We start from the raw sequence: 13,629 nt of genomic DNA on the forward strand, positions 1-13,629 counted from the left end.
TTGATGCTTACATTTTATCCCTATCAACATGATTATAGTGATATCCGCGTTACTGATAAAAAGACCTCCTTAGGCTGTTTCTCAAAAAACGTATTCGAAACAATAAACACAATTTCTTTTTTTATTAGAAAGACCATTTGCTTCTTTGCGCAGAAAAATAAAGCTACTAATATCAAAACGATGTTATTATATTCCATCTAAAGCCCAATATGTTGGGAATAGAAATGCAAGTTAACACCTTCAGACTGCATCCCAATTTCTTTTATCGATACGATGTCTGAAGGATTACTGGTGAACCCTTAATCCAGCCCTGACGACAACACATATTTTTAACATTGCCAATAGATGTCGCCACTCGTTATTCCGCATATCCCAAGCAGCTATGCGGCTGTTCCTTTTCGATCGGCTGGCCGTGTTGCACTCCTGTCAGTAGGGTTGGCAACAGCTTGATATGTGCTAGGAAACCAGGGTCGCGGATGGTTAGCAAATGGTTGCCGATCGTCGGCGAAACCGTGAAACAAGGTCAGAGGTCGGATAGCACCGAATTTCTGCGCTTTCGGTGGTGATTCGCTCGGAGGCATCAACAGGTTGTTCGGAAGATGTGCACCGTGATATAAACTGAGTATTACTCGGGTTTTCTTGGGCCTCACCATTCGCTATTCAGGTAAGATGTGTCTCCGGCTGTCTTAACTGTGATATTGGTTGACACTGCCCACGCCTGTAATGTCTTGCAGGAGGCGGCTTGTTGGGGTCGTGTTATGAGTAATCGAGTCTTCTCTCTTCGCGGATATTTGCATAAACGCGGATTATGAAACACGGTTCCCATGGTTACGGCTGTTTTGAAAGATCGCAGCTAATTAAGCGAGAGGTCTTGTCCACGAGCTGGAGTAAGGCCATCCGAGTGGTCTCATTTCTCCCTCAACACACACACGAACAGATGCGTGAACACGTAGGGTGTATTTGTTTTTCATCCATCACCACACGCGCCCGCATGGACACACACAATAAACAGTACTCGGCCCTGTCATGCACGACTACCTTTACGACTGTCTAATCTTGAAACTTCCGCAGGTTTATTTTGGGTAACGTCAATAGGCTATTTCTAATCCGTGTATTGTTTATAGAGCTTTTGTGATTTATTTGCGATGAACCATTGCGAGAGCATATCGTACTTGGAAGAAGTCAAATTTCAAGGACTTTTCTCCCATCATTTGCTATTTTTTTAAGGACGAGCAACTATCTTAGAATTTGTCTTAATGCCAACAGATTGCAGAGCTTATAATTTTTATTTATTTACAGCTAATTAAAGTAATAATTTTTACTTCTTGAAAAATCCTTTTAAATATCCAACTGTCCATTAGTAAAATTGAATCTCTGGGTTTTTAAATTATTGCATTTTGGAACAAACTATTTTGGTTATACTCCAGATTATGGGCACACCTCCCGAGGAAGTTGCTTCTTTTGCTTCATTTGTCCTGAATTACTGGCATAAACTAACCTTTTTTCACTAACCAAAAATTAAAGTCTATTAAAAAAAACCACACTTCTTTTGCTTGAATCCGTCCCAAATTGCCCGCAACTCAATGACAAGGTGTACTCATAATCTGGAGTTCAGCCACTATTTTAAATGGTAAGCATTAGTCTTGTTTTCTCACTGCTGGTGAGATTAGATTTAATTCTTATTGCAAAAAAATAGATTGAAGAAAGAATTCCAGAATGTTAGTTTTTCAAAATTCCGGCAATTATCTTTTATGATGAATGATTTGAAAAAAAGTTCTGCAACAATTCATGATCTCCCAAAGGAAACAGGGGGTGGAGAGGAACACTTAAAGAACCACTGCCGTACGGCTTTCAAGTTGAATGATATGCATGGCATTGATGTCCAGTCGGTTAATTAAAAAAAATTTAACCATTTCAAAATGTCAACAAAGTGGGTCAAAAATACAATGGCCCATGGAAGAATTAATGCATTTCATCAAAAAACCGCTTCTCCATGAAAATCTTCTTGTTTCCTAGAATTTTTAAATAAGTTCTAAATAGAGTTTGAGTATTTTCTGACTTTTCAATAATTAGCAGAATCAAACATGATTTCATACAGTACCAATAAAACCGTAAAAAATATCTTTTTCATGTGATCAACCTCTGTATTCAAAGAATGGGTATCTGGTAGGCGACAGGGTGAAGCAGGGTCAACCACTGTGATCTTACAAAGGCTGATGCGTGCTATGACGTTGACCGGATTTTCCAAACCCATTTTTTTTGTTAGACGCAGCTAGAGATACGCAAATGCAAATATTAAACGCCTTCCATAAACGATCTTTTTAAAGATTGTAGAAACAAACTCTTAGTAATGAAAGGCTATTGATGAGGGATACCAGCTGATCACAGTTCATTCCTTAACGAATCATTTTCATTAACAGTACTGTCCTCTGTCCTCTCAATACTGCTCCCTTTCTGTTCTTTTTTGCCTTCATCATACCTCTGAATTAATGCAATTGTACGTACCATGGAAATAAAAATAATCATGATGCTTCATTGCTTACCCATTTGAAATTTCGAACATCTGTTAACAGTCTTACCATTTGAATAAGATGGTTTCGTTGTATAATGAGGGCGCAGTAGCTTAGAAATTGGGCAGTTCAGTTGTTAGTTAAAGGTTTCAATTAGTATAGAGGGGCAAGTTTTATGGATCTTCGTTTCCTTTAGAGATGGACATTAATTATATTGATATAGTTTCGGGTATATCTTTAATAATTATGTTCAGTTTAATATTCCATTTTGTTTATGAATTTATCTGGAGATTATTTACTAAGTTATTAGTATGAAAATATAAAATGAAAGGATTAAAAGAGCACTATTGAAGAAGAGGGACCTGTGAAGAGAACTCCTTCTCACCTTTCACACATCATTAGAGTTCGCTTCGGCAGCTGTAATATTATGTACACAGCACAGTAGCCTGAAGTTTGAATAAACTTATGGATGCACATGGTGATAATGAAGATAAGTAGATGATGGGGGGCGCTAGTAAAAACAAAGCGAATTGTACTTTCAAGATTAATGTCGAAGTTTTCAGATGATCCAAAGGTTGGTAGGGTTGTTAATGGCAGTGTGCTACTGCAATAGGATCCAGAAAATTTGGGCAGATGGGCTGAGAAGTGGCAACTTAAGTTTAACATTGACAAATGCAAAGTACTGCATATGGGTAGAAATAACCCCAGAGAAACGTACCAACTGTGTGGTACTACACTTCGGTTGGTAGAAAATGAAAAAGACCTGGGAGTAATTGTGCAGTCAGATATGAAATTTTCTGAGCAGTGCAGACAGGCTGCCAGAGCAGGTCATGGGGTTTTGTCAATGATATACAGGAATTTTGCTAGCAGGGAAAAGGAGGTGATTATCCCTCTGTATAAGGCAATGGTAAGGCCACACCTTGAGTACTGCGTACAGGTCTGGAGGCCTCATTTTAGGAAGGATGTAGATTTGCTTGAGCGTGTACAGAGAAGGGCAACAAGATTGGTGAGGGAAATGAAGGGATCCTCTTACCAAGAGAGGCTTAAGTTCTGCACATTGCAGCTACTGTTGACTAGGCACCTGGGAGGTGATCTGATTGAGGTGTATAAGGCCTTGAATGGGTTGAGAACGCTGAATTCTGATGGGATTCTTCCACTTGTTCAGATTACGAACCTAAGGGAGCATAAATTCAAATTGAGGAAAGACAGATGTAGAATAGATGTGCAGAAATTTGCCTTTAGTCAGCGAGTGGTTAATTCCTGGAACAAACTTCCATCTGTCGTTGCGGAAGTTGATAGCTTAAATAAATTCAAGGAGGAACTGGACAAACTTTTAGAGGGAATGGGTATGGGATTTTTTTTTTTTTTTTTTGTTTTGGCTGATGCTACATAAGCTCATACGCTTGCTTTCTTCTTTCTTCTTGTTTTCTTGCATCACATGCCTCCATTACTACTACTACTAGTACTTGTTTGTTATTTGGTTTTTAGGAGCATTAGCAACTAAGGCCATATTGCTCCGGGATATGCGGTGGTCATTCCTTGACCTTTCCGCATACTCCGTATTTGGTGGTGACGGGCTCGAACCCCGGTCTAATCAAGAAGCATGTGCTACGCACTGCTGCTCCTTCCCACCTGGCTACGGAGGCGCTGCACTACTAGTACTGTGTTGTTTTAAGTTTGTTTGTTGTAAATACAAAACGATTTATAAATATTCATATTTTAGAAAATCAGAATAACATTTCTGTTTTTCAGGGTGCATCTATTCAAAGTGTAAAGTTTCAGAACTCAATTTACATTAAATTATACATATGCTGATACGTGTTATTGTAGTAGGGTTTTAGGAGCATTAGAGACGAAGAGCCATATTGCTCTGTGTATATTGTCTGTAAAAATTGGTTCTGAGGTCGACTTTCTGTTTGCTGGACGGAAAACTCCCGTTTCCGGGAGAAAAACCATGCTACCCTCGCCTGAGTCCGGCTAACTCAGCCATGTTGTGAAAAAGGCCCATAAAAATTCCTCACCTCATTCGAACTCAGGTGCGCTACCACGAGGGCCATCGGCATGTGCAATAATATTTTAATTACTTTAAGTGTGTATGGGTTAAGTACCAAGGCAACTAAGGCTGTGAGGCATCAGCCTTAGTTGCTTTGGCTGTGTGTGTGATTGTGTGTGTGTAAATTGCGTGTATTATGTGGTCAACTTGACTGTTTGCTAGACGAAAAAAACTCGAGTTTCTGGGAGAAAAAAAATACAACCATCGTTTAAGACACTAACTCAGCCACATTGTGAAAGAAGGTCATAAAATTCCTCACGTCATTGAAAGGATTCAAAACCCTGGTATTTTTCACCTGGTGTGGGGAAGATGGTGATTATATCCACTGTGATACCCGCCAGGAAACGGTTCGGGTGCAGAGCCGGACCAAGATATTTCCGAGGCTCGGGCAGAAAGGTTTTTCAGCGCCCTCTTGCTAAAGATATGCAATAAAGAATCCACTTTATTAAGTACACCCCTGCTGTGCACACAAATGGTTTGTCCCACAACGTTGCAAGTCACATGACCACAGTTGTGGATATAAATGCAGCGCAAAAACCTTTCTAGTATCAGTTAAGCGTGCAAACCGTAACAAGAATGGGGAAAAGGAGTGATCTAACGGACTTCAAACGTGGCATGGTAGTATGTGCAAGACGTGCTGGACGAAGCATCTCTGAAACGGCAGTTCTGAACTTTTCACGCACCACAGTTTCAAGGGTGTATCGAGAATGGTGCAACGAACAGAAAACATCCTCTCAACGGCACTTCTGTGGAAGAAAATCGCTTGTTGATGAGAGAGGTCAGAGGAGGCTGGCTAGAATTGTGCAAACAAACAGACGGGCCACAATGTCGCACATCACGTCAGAACAAAATATCGCAACGCACCACTAGTCGCACTTTGTCGCGAATGGGCTACAACAGCCGACGGCAACATCGCGTACCTTTGTTATTAGTGAAGAACAAGAGAGCACGCCTCCTGTGGGCACAGCAACACCAGAACTGGACTATCCAGGATTAGAAAACAGTTGCTTCGTTTGACGAATCGAAGTTCCTGGTGCATCATATTGTTGGAAGGTTCAGAATGTGGCGAAAACAACATGAATCCATGGACCCGTCATGTCTGACGACTACTGTGCAAGGTGGTGGGGGAAGTGTTATGGAGTGGGGAATGTTTTCTTGGCACACGTTGGGTCCATTGATACCCATCGATTCACGTCTGAATGTCACATCGTGCCTAAACATCGTTGCTGACCAAGTGCATCCGTTCATGTTGACAATTTATCCTTAGTCAGATGGTTACTTCCAGCAGGATAATGCGCCGACGTACAAAGCCCGAATCACTATGGAATGGTTTCAGGAACATGACAATGATTTGTCTTTGCTGCAGTGGCCCGCTCAGTCCTTAGATCTCAATCCTATTGAACATCTTTGGGATGAGCTGGAAAGGGCTGTTCGCTGCAGGCCTACACCTCCGTCGAATCTCAAGGAACTGCGTGACACACTCATGTCTGCATGGTACTCCATTCCTGCACAACGTTTTCAGCATCTTGTTCAATCCATGCCTAGACGAATTCAGGCTGTTTTGAAGGCTAAAAGAGGCTGAACACGCTACTAGGTAGGTTTACCTAATAACGTGGCAGCATAGTGTATATATTTCCTCCCTCGACGTTCTTCTGTTTTTAGCATCCCTTAAAAATTGGCGCTCCGGGAAAGGGCCCTACTAGCGTGTACCTTAATTCGACACTGTTGGCGTGTATGTGGACCTAATGAGGATGATTCAAATGAGCGAGGGTGTAATGTCCTAGTTGGTAGGAGAGACAAGGAGCATAAATTTAAGAGGATGTACTTGTTTCAACCGATAGGCCATAATCACAACAGGGAAGTATTCTTCTCTGTGATAGAGAAAATTCCTAGCTTTCTTACATCATTTGGGCATTCTAATACGCTTGCTGACTTTATTGCCATATTGCAGCGTATATAATATGTCTGTAAATTACGCGTATTCTGTGGTCGAGTTGCTCTTTGCTGGACGAAGAACCATGCTGTTCTCATCTGTGACCAACTAACTCGGCCACGTTGTGAAAAAGACCCTTAAAATTCCTTGCTTCATTGACAGGATTTGAACTTGGGTCTTTTCCACCTGGTGTGGGGAAGACGGCGATTTTACCAACTGCTACTGACGAGGGCTTTAATGTTGTAAACTTAAGTTATGTTAACCTGAAATTTGTGGAATGACCAAGTTTCAGTAATTCCCCAAATTCACTCCTAAAGTGCATATTGCCAAGTTGTAGGAATACCTGATCGTGCCAAATGTTTTCACATTTCTTTTGAAATTCCAGATGACCGCAATATTTCTTATGAATGGTGGATGATTTTTATCGTTTAAAAAAAGGCAAGAAAAAAAAAATACTGAAATCAAATTTTATTTTTGTTCAAATTCTTTTGAACTACTATTGTTACAATCTTTTATGGTTCAGTATTATTTTATAATGCGAAAAATTAACATATTTTCATCGATCGAAAGGAGAAAATAAAAGAGAATTTAAAAACAAAGGAAGATTTCAATTTTGTACCTTACTTCTTTTTAGCAACTGGCTTTTTCTTCAGCGTTTTCTTCAGTTTGAGCGATTTCGCCTCTTTAGTCCCCTTCTTTGCAGTTTTCTTTTTTTCTTTGCTTGTTGTCTTGGAAACAGTGGCCTTCTGAGTAGTACTCTTTATGCTTACCTTCCCTGGTAAAGGACCCAGTCTGAGTTTAAAACCTTTCTGCGTTTGGGAAACTGCTCCAGCTTTCAAAGTTCTTACCAAAAATCTCTTAAAAGCTTCTCTTATATGATCTCCACGGAGTTCATAATTGGATAAAACATATTCTTTGATGGCACGGATGCTTGAACCGTCTTTGTCCTGCATCGCAATTAAGGCATTCTTTATCATTCTTTGAATATTGGATGGGGAAGGTGAGATCGTTGGATTGTACTCATTTTCACCAGTCGATTTTAACTGAGAAGACTCCGAAGTACACGCAAGATTAACATGCGGTCCTTCAGTTTCCATTTTTAAAGGAATTAAAGCCCTAAGTTCCTTATGTTAAGGGAACTATAGCGTCTAAATTCGATGACATCAATGGTGACTGAAGCTCAAATATTGACCGGTTCACCGATCGAATCTTACCTTGTTCTCTCGTGAACATGAACACGAGCATGACATCATTGTTACTCGTTCTTCATATTTTGAAAATTCGTTTACTGATATTATATGAATTATTTTCTGATAAAAATTTTATTTTGTTGTGTTCATAAGATTTAAATCTAAGTGGAACGAATTTCTTATGGATTATCTCTTTGTTTTGTTTCTTTTTTATTAAAATTCAAACACAATACAGCAAAACAGCCAAATATTGGGGTTAAAGTACAAATCTATTTGAAAGCAGCGATAAAAAATTCAAATAATTCAACATAAATCAAAATTTTTGGTATCTGTAATGCATTTTCAAACATCCGACATGACATTGCCCACAACAGGCATTTCAATTCAAAAGAAGAACTCAAACAAATGTTATCTTTTATGTTTTATTTTCAAGTTAAGGTAAAAAAGAGAAATAGATATAAACTCGCCAATAAGAAAGGAAGAATGATAGTCCCAGATACCTTAGTAAATGCTATTTTATTAAGAAAAATGTTAAAGTCTCTCCTGTTAAAGGATCTCATTATCCTATTAAAGTAAGAATACCATACCTTATAATTATTTGCGTGGTACTTTAGGTGTTTTCTGATGCAAAAGTATTTAATAAGCGACTTTTGCACTCTTGTGATCGAAGAATGCGATCAGCATGGTTCTGATATCCGATTTCTGAAAGCGAATCTTTTTTGGTCTTTGAACTTTGTGTGAAGGATCTGAAGGATGCGATTGCCATTGTGCACGTTGTCTTTTGGTCTCAAGATTATACTGGAAGCATCAACTCTCGTCTCCGGTAATAATTCTTTAGGAAACCAGGTTCCCTATAAGCTATTTGAACAAAATCCATGCGAGCATCCAATCGTCTGAGGTTTTCTCATCGCGCAGGGTGGAACAAACTTCGCGCTAATTTTTATTCTTCCAGAGTCTGCGGTAATTATGGACTTTATCGATTCCTTATTGACATTAGCTCGTTTTCCAGCATTCTCGGTTTAAGTGGCTTTCATCTGCTAGTAAATTGCTCACTTTGTCCACAAAGTAAAAAAAGCATATACATAAAAGGTTAAAAAAAGAGGGAAAAAATTTATGAGAAGGGTTCGTTGGATAAAAAGAAGTATCTACCCATAGGTTACGCTTCTCTACACTTTTTCTTAGAACTATCACTTTCTAGTAGTGCAATACCGAGGCAACTTGTAATAGCGGTACTTATGACGCCAAGTGTTATGCCTTAATCGAACAAGCTTTTCTTCGCTTGGTTGGTGAGCTGCATTTGCATGTAAATGCAGCTCTTAGACCAACTCCCAGTCCCATAGAAGGGACTGGGACTTTGAAATATGTTTGTCTATGATGAAAATCAATCTTCGAAGGATGCGATCAATTCGAGGAGACCGAATATTTGTAACCTGAGGGAACTAAGTCGAAGCTGTGTGCTGGTAAGACATGATTTGCCATTGAAATTATGTGCACTCTTTTTTGGTGTGTTCAAAAACATGACGATATGGATTTTATGGATTCTCACTTCCTTAGATAGCAATTCAGCCTTCATCCTGCATATTGTGACATTTATGGTTATTCATAACTTTTGTCTTTTCCAAAGTTGTACGGAATTTTGAAATAGTTGTTTGTTTTGTGCCCCACAGTATCCAAATTTTGTCAACTCAACTCATTCAAGAACACACGAATCAACTGCGTATGTTTCAGATTATCCAAGGAGGTATTATCCGTCACGTTCTGGGATCGATCTTGCTGTGTACTACAACGTCTAGTGGACAATGCCATAGGTCAATCTATACGAAACGTGATTCATCTGCCTGTTCTGTTTGGTTATCGTGTCAACAGCTTCAGTGTCCTCGTTACTAACAGGACTTGTCACACCCCTTTCCACAGCAAACTTTTCACAATTGGTATAGACTCCTAACAAATGACGACGAATTTTAGAAAGTTTGTCATTTTTGGCCCATAGAAATCGAACAACGTTTTCCAGAGTACATGTGGCAGTTCTGTCAATGAAGCAATTTTCAAACAGCTGCAAAGCAAGCGACCGGAACTTTTATCAGTAGTCACGATCGTTGTCTTTCTACACCGGTCGGAATCCGGTGAAGTTGGAAGAATTGTATGATTGTCGTTTAAAAAGTTATCTGAACACACAGATTCAAGATTAGAAATGGAAGACAAAAGAACATTCTTCAGCTAAGAGCTACGTGTTCTGTTTCGAATCCTGCTAGTGTCTAATAACAAGAAGCTAAATTGTAACTTTGAGTTTAGAAGATCTACACTAAACTACCAAAAGTATTTCGGCAACCCCCTCCCAATGTAATGAAATGTGTGAACCAAATAGTGTGTATCTGTCAACGGTACCAGAGGTTCCCCAAAAAACCGCTGGTGTGAACCAAATATGGACAAGTGTTTTTGTCAAGGGCGGCTCCTAGAACGTCAGTTCAACTCCGTCTCGAATCTCTGTGTAGAATAGTACCACTGCAAAGGGCCAGATATGTGGATAATGTAGGTCTGTATATATTATGTGTGTTCTGTTCTGGCCTCTTTGCTACCCAGAAGCATCAATCACCTGGATTCTGGGTACTCGTCCACACCACGGGAAGGTGGGCCAGTCCCAATGGAGCTCGTACTGTCTCAATTCGAGACTCTGGCCCACCTGATGTTGCCAAAAGGTGGACTAGATTCCTCTGGGGGCCCACTCCAGAGAAGGAAAAAAGGTTCCCGTGGTGTAAAATAAAAAGAAAAAAGTTTTCCATCCCGCACAATACGGGAAGATAGAGATAGAGAGAGAGAGAGAGAGAGAGAGAGAGAGAGAGAGAGAGAGAGAGAGAGAACCTCTCTATGCCGATGCTGATGTTATTCCTCCAACAGCGGTCGGTGGGGTTCTGTACATTGTTCTTCTTCGCTTGAAGAGGCTCGTTGCAAATTTCTGTATTGGTGGAAAGTAAACAGGACTCTGTAGTATAAGTTTTAGGTGTTCGTCTGAAATTTGGGTGCTGTTGTTGAGATTTTTCTCGGAGGTCCTCGTAGAGGATACATTCAAAGGACACGTGTTTCCAGTTTACTCTGGCGCCACATTCGCAAAGGTCTCTAGGACTCAGGCCCAGTTGGTGCAGCTTTTCATTCATGGACCCGTAACCCGTGATCAGGAGTAAAGTGTGAACCAAATAGTGGACATGGTGTGTATCTGTCAGCGGTGCCAGTGGTCCCCCCAAAACCGCGAAAAAGTGCCACTGTGAGGAAACAAAATCTGCCAAGGCCATATGAGCGCGTGAGTAGTGCATGTACCGTGGACAGTGTTGTTGCCTCTCAGTTCGTCTGGCCTCTCAGTCACTGGAAGGACCCATAACCAGGGAGGGAAGAGGCATTCCAGCATCCGTCCACGGCACGAGGAGCCTGACCAGGTCAGTAGAGGGACGCCTGTTGGAGTTCAGCCCCCCCCCCAACAGAGCAAGGAAGGAGAGAACTCAAGAAATGAAATGGGGCAAAGGGAAGGAGGTAAGAAAGGAAAGAGGAAAAGCTGGGATCTCGAGGAAGGAAGGTCCCAATATAGAAATAAAAACAAAATAAAAAAATAATAAAAAATATAATAATAATAAATATAACTAAAAATAATTATAGATAAAAAACGGAAATAAATTTTTTTTTCTATTCTCTCATTTTTTTTTCTATTCTCTCTCATTTTTTTTACTCATACCCCTAAGGGTTAGCAGACCACTGGAGGAGAACCTCGGTGGAAGAAGCTTGCATAGCAGTGCGTGCACTGGCAGGAATGTTAGAAATTCTTACCCCAGGTCGGGGTTTGCATGAGGATGGTCCCAAGTTCGAAGAGAGAGAGCAGGGACAACCAGGAGGTTGCACACAAGAGAAAACTAGTCAGGTTCCAGTAGGACAGCAGGAGCAGCAATAGTCGTAAGGTATCTCCTCCTCTTGAAAAGGGCAGTACAGTAGTGTGTGAAGATATTGAAGATTTCACTAGTTTCAATCAACGAGTGTAGGGGCTGGAGAGCAGACAAGTTGCTTTGGAGGAGGAGTTGTTGTCTCAGATCAAAATAAACCATGCAGTCGAGCTAAAGGTGATTCCAGTTCTCCGTTTCATCACAGATGCAAGTGAGAAGTGTGAAAATCTGGTTTGGGGAAAGCTATGTTCGACAACTCGCCAGGCAGATCCACAGTGAATCCAGGCCTGAATCCTGTCGAACAACGTTTTGGAAATTGACGCCTCATGACCATAGTTGCCCTCTGGCGCTTATTGCGAATAACCCAACTAAATCCTGCGCACCCACGAAATACGACGTCTCATGGCCTTGCTTTCCTTGCCGTTTATTCGAAAACAACCGAATCCAATCCATCTGAAGACAGTTCACGCACTTACACAATGTCCCGGTTAAAATCTTTCTTCTTAATTAAAATTTTCGCGAAAACATTAAACGCATCCATAGCGGTGAAAAGTGGCCACGGATACTCATTTATTTAATGCCATTTCCTGTAAACAGTATCTGCCTTCGTGGTACCGCTCGCTTTTCATAAATAGAGGAATCAACCCGGTTTAAGATTGCCTTTAATTATCAGGGAGGTTATTCATGGGCACATATGCGGGTCGTTTAGTAAAGGGATATGTGCACATACCGACGGTAACCACGCAGACATGTGACTTCAAGAAAGCCGATTACAGAGTAAACGGCTACGAAGCGAACTACTTTTGTTTTACGCGTAATTGGAGGAGAACGAAGTCCAAGACCTTAAATAATGTAGATAACTGGCAGTTATAAGACGTTTCACGTCTTCAGTGATGCCCTAACGCATCGTTTACCACACACTAAAAGGAATAGGAAAATGTGAGAACAAAGAGGACCAGGAAATACATCTGAGTTGGAGATAAAAACAAAGGCTGTGCCACAGTCTTTATCTGCCCATGTTAAAAAGTGTCAGGGAAATTCATCAGTCATTGAGTTGAGATTAGAATCATTCAGATTAGTTTATTTAAAATCGAGAGAAAAACCGACTGAAGAATGTAGGAAACAGAAAATGTGATGAATTCATGTGTCAACAATGTTATCCGTCTATGAATGGGTTCTTTCAACAGGATAATGGACGAGGTCACAAGGCTGGTTCAGAACTGGTTCCACGAACATAAGAGCAATTCAGCCTACTGCGGTGGCCGCCCCAATCAACAGGTCTCAATCGAACTGAACACCTGTTCTGAGGGCTAAATGGAACTTAGTGGATATTAGGTAGGGGTACTTCAAGTTTACAGAGTGTATATTATTTTTGAATCCTACTTATTGCGTCCCTGGTTTCGATGTGTTCTAGGCAAGTATCTCTCTTGCCTGGCCATAGTTAGACTGATTGTCGTTGGACAACGTATGAAAAACCCGTTTATCAGTGCGCTATTAGTCTTAATTCCCGAATAGCTATAGCCAATTGGCATGACCTCAGAGTGGACGCATTGCTATACTGTACGTTTAATTATCTGTTAACGCCAATTACAAAAGGTTTTTAATTTTTGGCCAGTGAATGAATATAACAAAGGGAATTAACATAAATGTTGTTATAACTTTCAGAAGGTTGTGTAAATTGATCAGATCAGCATATGGAGTAATGAATGAAAGGAGCATCAGATCATTGGCATGACATAACGTACCATGCTTGGGGCCCAACAAGTGGGGAGATCAATGAGAAACTGCAAAATGTCTACCTTGGTCTGGTAATGGCTTGAAAGTAGCTCTAACATTGTAGAAAATCTTATCGAGTCGAATGCCACTTCAAGGTGAGAGAAAGCTCAGCTTTGGATTCAAACACAGAGATGATAGAGCTGATATGACGATTTGAAAGTCAATTATTCCATTATAGGAGGATGACTAGTTTATGATAGCCGAATCATAAAAACACCTTGTAAGTTCCATGATCGATTAATAC

General features: G+C 40.5%; 1 protein-coding gene across 1 annotated transcript in view; it reads left to right on the forward strand.

Annotated features, from left to right (window-relative positions):
• The first annotated feature begins 495 nt into the window (after positions 1 to 495).
• The window catches only part of LOC150076045 (uncharacterized), a 198,471-nt gene continuing 185,337 nt past the window's right edge, over positions 496 to 13,629 (forward strand). The window contains exon 1 of the mRNA XM_090387578.1: positions 496 to 664. The gene's annotated coding sequence lies outside the window, so the exon portion shown is untranslated. The remainder of the gene's footprint in view (positions 665 to 13,629) is intronic.

The sequence above is a fragment of the Mastigoproctus giganteus genome, chromosome 13 (genome assembly GCF_048544385.1).
Source record: "Mastigoproctus giganteus isolate SK-2022 chromosome 13, ASM4854438v1, whole genome shotgun sequence".
Classification (NCBI taxonomy): domain Eukaryota; kingdom Metazoa; phylum Arthropoda; class Arachnida; order Uropygi; family Thelyphonidae; genus Mastigoproctus; species Mastigoproctus giganteus.